Genomic DNA, 6,644 nt, shown 5'->3' with positions numbered 1-6,644 from the left:
CTTAACACTTGTCACGTCTCCTTTAAACAACGACACACGCTGGACGACAACGCCCGAACCCAGCCGGTATGCGTCGACTGGTCAGCTGCAACGACGATGGATTAACTTCGATCCGTCCCCTCATTAGCAAGAAGTCAATATTTAAAGTAGGGATGGACGATTTCGAGTAAGAGTCGAATAATTGGCCTTTACGATTAACCGAATCGATTAATTGTATCCGAATAATCGTTTAATGTTATAATAATCACGTCTTCACTTTCAGGTCTACGGAAAATTACCCTAAAATTATTGTTGTACGATAAAAAAGCATGTTCTACAAAAAATACAGCGATGTTATCACACTTATATTTCACTTTTTGTATCTAACAATGGTTGCCCAGTTTTATGAAATGCATAATTACCTTTTCTACTCTAGCAGTAATGTATACCTATTTACCATTTATTAGTAAAACTAAAAAATATCGTTGTTTTTTAACAGAGATTCTGTCCATTGAGTCTCGAACGACAAGCTGTTTCTTTGTGCGCTGCCTAAGAAAACAGTCTTTCAGAAGGAACAGAGGAAGTCACTATTCCCAGGTATTTACCAGTCACACTAAGCAGAACAAGATACACAGCCTCATTGTCTTTCCGAAATTGTAGAGGAGATTATTTTCAGTTGATTACAGGGTGGTTGCAAGTACAGCCGAACTTCAGATACTAAATCCTGGCTAGTTGCTGTTAGTGTGTAGAACTCTGCTCCTGCTGTATTGTCTCATGAATGCTCCACAAATCATCTGCAGTAGCCGGTGTCTGTACTTGTGAATCTTCAACTTCTTTCTGCCTGCTTCTTCTGAAGAACGGCTTAATGGGAGTTACTGCCGAGGGTTTTTAAAAATGGAGCCGCTTGGAGCTAGGATCTAGAATCATGCACAATGCTGACAGTTTGGTTTTGTCAGCGTTTCGGGAGTGTCTATATTGTTCTTGCAGATTATCTTTTAACGCATTTACACAACGGCGACTGGAGGTAACGCAGTATTTAAGGGACCTACCGAGCAAACCGACAGATGACGCTGTGGTCACGCTACCATGATCATTTGCGAGTCAGGGTGCCCATTTACTCATGATCAGTCTTCGGTGATATTTCGGAACAGTAACAGCGTTGAAAATGGAATCCGTATGTTCACACGAAAGCTAAATCTGAATTGGCCTCCTGGAGGTCATTTTACTAGCAATATTTTACATACAACGAAGACGATTATTATTCCACATCACCAATGTCACAGAGGCAATTGTTTAATTTACCAATAACAAATCAACTACGTAGGTATGCAGCTGTGTTATTAAGATTATAGATTACAAGATTCTCATTACATCATTGTATTTGTATCTTAAATGCTAACTCTGGCGTAATTAAGCTGTAGTGTGTGGTATACGCTCGATAATAGGATACGGACATTAGTTTTGAGTCAATATTATGTTTTCGTTATAGGTTTTGGCAGATAGATTATCCAGCTGGATAATGCGTGAAATCCTGTCATCTCCGAGATTTGAACCAGACGAAGACTTCGACGCACCCGGTAGCCGCGCTGTCTGGGTGCCTTGCCACGGTTCGCGCGCCTTCCCCCAGCCGGAGGTTCGAGTCCTCCCTCGGGCATGGGTGTGTGTGTCGTCTTTAGCGTCAGTTAGTTTAACTTAGATTAAGTAGTGTGTAAGCCTAGGGACCCATGACCTCAGCAGTTGGAACCCATAGGAACTTACCACCACGAAGACATCAGAATACTCCAATATTTGCGGCGAGCGGCAACGCCGAAGACAGGTGATCATTGCAGTTCCACTAGCGAGGGCGCTGCCGCCGGGCGGTGTGGTCCTTGTGTCACCGTGATTCTGACGCATGCGCGGCAATACTATCTGTGCGCTTTACAAGGCAGAGCGGAGATTGAGATGACTGACGCCGCTCCCCGACGAGAGCAGCCGTCAACCTGTGCTGCAGATGGGTCTTACCCCCACGTGGATAATCCATATCCTTTCTCCCCTCCCCTCCACACGAGCCATACGATCCCGTCAGGCATCACCGGATCCTGCGCTCATTAGTGCCGAGGAAGTCCTCAGTCTAATCAATCGCCACCCTGTCTTCATGCTCTCTGACTGGAAACACATTTTTGTGGTCTCAGCCAGGTGCGTATTGGCAAAGTCAGCAGCGGTCATATACCCGCCTGACCCGCCTCCAACTCCGATCAGTTGCCTTCTTCCAGACCATATAGCCCAATTTCTCCGAAACCATACTCCATTGGACGCATCCCGTCCGCCATGCCAGTCCTAACAGTGAGTTCTCTCTACTTCTTCCCACTCAGGTCCTGCAATAACAGCGGCTGCGCTTACTCTGCTCCACACGAGCTCTCGTCTTGCTCGTTCTGAATGTGTAGTGCAGTGCAGTGAGATGGCTGGCAGGTGTCCAGTTGAAATATCGTGGAATGAAGTTAACGACAATCGGCTGCCATCCCGAAATCTCTTCGAACATCAACGAATATGCTGTCATGAAATAACTATAATTGTTCACATCTACATCTACATCATACTCCGCAAGCTACCTAATGGTGTGTGGCGGAGGGTACTTTCGGTACCATTATCTGATCCCTCCAATCCTGTTCCACTCGCGAATAGTGCGTGGGAAGAATGATTGTCGGTAAGCCTCTGTATCGGCTCTAATTTCTCGTTCTCCTCGTCGTCAGTACGCGAGATGTATGTGGATGGAAGTAATATGTTGTCTGACTCCTCCTGAAAAGTGCTGCCCTGAAATTTCAGTAGTAAATCTCTCCGTGATGCACAACGCCTCTCTTGCAACGTCTGCCAGTAGAGATTGTTTAGGGATCCCAGATACATGAACAATACTCAAGAATCGGGCGAGCAAGTCCCTTATAAGCCACTTCGTGGATAAGTTATATTTCCTTAAGATTCTTCCGATGAATCTGAGCCTGGTGTCTGCTTTTCCCATTATCTGTTTTATGTGATCATTCCACGTAAGGTAAGATAGTTTCGCCTAGATATTTTACGGCAGGCGCTGTCTCCAGCTGTCCGTCATCAATAGCGTAGTTGTACAGTAGTGGATTTTTCTTTTCCTATGTATGCGCAATGTGTTACATTTATTTACGTTCAGGGTCAACTGCCAGAGTCTGCACCATTCATCAATTCTCTGCAGGTCGTTCTGCAAATTCTTACTATCTTCTGTCGTTGCTACTTTGATATAAAAAAACTGCATCATCTGCGAATAACCTTAAAAACCATCCGACGCTTTCTACTAGATCGTTTATATACGTATTGTAAACAGCAGCGGTCCTATCACACTTCTCTGTGACACTCCAGATATTACCCTTAAATCTGTCGATTTAGTTCCGTTAAGAGCGACGTGTTGAGTTCTATATGCAAGAAAGTCTTGAATCCAATCGCAGGTCTCCTCCGATACTCCGTAGGCTCAATTTTTTTTCATCAAACGGCAATGCGGGATGTGTCAAAAGCCTTACTGAAATCAAGGAACACGGCATCAACCTGAGCGCCGTTGCCCACTGCGCTGCGCATCTCATGTAGGAACAGAGCGGGATCTCTGTTTGCGGAATCCACGTTGATTTTTGTAGAGTAGATGTTCATTTTCCAAGAACATAAAACATGTTCCATAATTCTACAACAGTATGACGTCAACGATATACGTCTATAATTGTGTGGATCTGTTTTACGGTATTTCTTGGAAGCTGGAATGACTTGCGCTTTTTTCCAGTCATTAGGTACCTTTCGTTACTCATAGATCTACGATAAATTACTGCTAGAAGGGGAGCAAGTTCTTTCGCATATTCTTTATAGAATCTTATAGGTATCTCATCTGGTCCTGAAGCCTTTCCACTACTAAGCGACTGTAGCTGCTTTCCAGTTCCACGACCGGTTATCTCAATATCCGCCATTTCGACGTTCGCACGACGATTGAAAGGAGGAACAGTGTTACGATCTTTCGCGGTGAAACAACTTCGGAAGAGCGAATTAAGTATTTCCACCTTCTCTCTGTTATCTTCCGTTTCTGTGCCGGTGTGGCCGCTGAGAGAATGAACAGATGATTTTGACCCTCTTACTGATTTTACATACGACCAATATCTCTTAGGGTTTTTATTCAGGTCGGTTGACGACAACTTACTTTCAAAATCATTAAACGTTTCTCTCATTGCTCTTCTTACGCTTATTTTCGCTTCGTTCAGCTTTTGTTTGTCAGCTAGGTTTTTACTTCTCTTGAATCTGAGATAAAGTGCTCTTTGTTTACGTACTGCTTTCCCAACACGGCTATTAAACCATGGTGGATCTTTCCCATCCCTTAAAACCTTACTCGGAACATACTTGTCTAGGGTATACTGGTATACTGAACGATGCCTTTGAATTTTTTCCATTTGTTCTCCACATCTTCGTTCTCATCACTGAGTATTTGATGCTGACTGCTGAGATATTCTGAAATTTGTATCCTGTCACCCCCGCTGAGCAAATATACACTACTGGCTATTAAAATTGCTACACCACGAAGATGACGTGCTACAGACGCGAAATTTAACCGACAGGAAGAAGATGCTGTGATATGCAATGATTAGCTTTTCAGAGCATTCACACAAGGTTGGCGCCGGTGGCGACACCTACAACGTGCTGACATGAGGAAAGTTTCCTACCGATTTCTCATTCACAAACAGCACTTGACCGGCGTTGCCTGGTGAAACGTTACGTTGTTGTGATGCCTCGTGTAAGGAGGAAAAATGCGTGCCATCACGTTTCCGACTTTGATAAAGGTCGGATTGTAGCCTATCGCGATTGCAGTTTATCGTATGGCGACATTGCTGCTCGTGTTGGTCGAGATCCAATGATTGTTAGTAGATTATGGAATCGGTGGGTTCATGAGGGTAATACGGAACGCCGTGCTGGTTCCCAACGGCCCCGTATCACTAGCAGTCGAGATGACAGGCATCTTATCCGCATGGCTGTAACGGATCGTGCAGCCACATCTCGACCCCTGAGTCAACAGATGGGGACGTTTGCAAGACAACAACCATCTGCACGAACAGTTCGACGACGTTTGCAGCAGCATGGACTATCAGCTCGGAGACCATGGCTGCGGTTACCCTTGGCGCTGCATCACAGACTGGGGCGCTTGCGATGGTGTACCCAACGACGAACCTGGGTGCACGAACGGGAAGACGTAATTTTTTCGGATGAATCCAGGTTCTGTTTACAGTATCATGATGGTCGCATCCGTATTTGGCGACATCGCGGTGAACGCACATTGGAAGCGTGTGTTCGTCATCGCCATACTGGCGTATCACCCGGCGAGATGGTATGGGGTGCCATTGGTTACACGTCTCGGTCACCTCTTATTCGCATTGACGGCACTTTGAACAGTGGACGTTGTATTTCAGATGTGTTACGACCCGTGGATCTACCCTTCATTCGATCCCTGCGAAACCCTACATTTCAGCAGGATAATGCACGACCGCATGTTGCAGGTCCTGTGCTGGGCCTTTCTGGATACAGAAAATGTTCGACTGCTGCCCTGGCCAACACATTCTCCAGATCTCTCACCAATTGAAAACGTCTGGTCAATGGTGGCCGGGCATCTGGCTCGTCACAATACGCCAGTCACTACTCTTGATGAACTGTGGTATCGTGTTGAAGCTGCATGGGCAGCTGTACGTGTACACGCCATCCAAGCTCTGTTTGACTCAATGTCCAGGCGTATCAAGGCCGTTATTACGGCCAGAGGTGGTTGTTCTGGGTACTGATTTCTCAGGATCTATGCACCCAAATTGCGTGAAAATGTAATCACATGTCAGATCTAGTAAAATATATTTGTCCAATGAATACCCGTTTATCATCTGCATTTCTTCTTGGTGTAGCAATTTTAATGGCCAGTAGTGTATATTCCTGCCTTTTTAACATTCCTTGTAGGACCCGTCGTCATAGATGCTGTCACAGCCTTAAGAACACTGATATCTTCCTCTATGTTAACTGATTCGATAAGTTCAGGTCTGTTTGTTGCCAGGAAACGCTACCCTCTAACTATCTGCTCAAGGTAATTTTCGGGCAAGACATCCAGAACAATACCTCACGATTCGCTGTCTCTGGCACCAGTTTTGATGGCATAACACTCCCAATCTACAGATCTGGCAAGTTGAAGTCACCCCCTATTACAACACCATGATCAGAAAAAGTACTAATGATATTCTGCAAGTTCTGTCTGAAGAGCTCTACAGCTACGGATCTCTGCTTCAACCAGCTTTCTGTTCTCAATGCCATCTTGTGCACTATAGTCTTCAGTAAGCGATACTCATTCTGGGACCTTTCCTTGGATGCTCCTGCAGTTTACTAAAATCGTATTAATCTCTTCTATCTCTGATCTGCGAGGACCAAGATTCTCTGAGATCGTTGTTGTTATGGTTGCACATGTTGCATTCGAAGAATCATTCGTGTCTTATTTTGATCATGATGGTATCAAATATTTCAGTTAGTCTCGTGAAACCATGAGCATTTAATCTGTGAAAATTACAGTGATATAACTATTCAAGCTGCATGTACAAGACATCAGTACAGAATACAACACAGCAATCCAAACAAATTTCTCAGGACGAAGAGTATTCAACGCTGTAGAA

Source organism: Schistocerca piceifrons, chromosome 4 (assembly GCF_021461385.2).
Source record: "Schistocerca piceifrons isolate TAMUIC-IGC-003096 chromosome 4, iqSchPice1.1, whole genome shotgun sequence".
Lineage (NCBI taxonomy): Eukaryota > Metazoa > Arthropoda > Insecta > Orthoptera > Acrididae > Schistocerca > Schistocerca piceifrons.
This window is presented reverse-complemented; position numbering follows the sequence as displayed.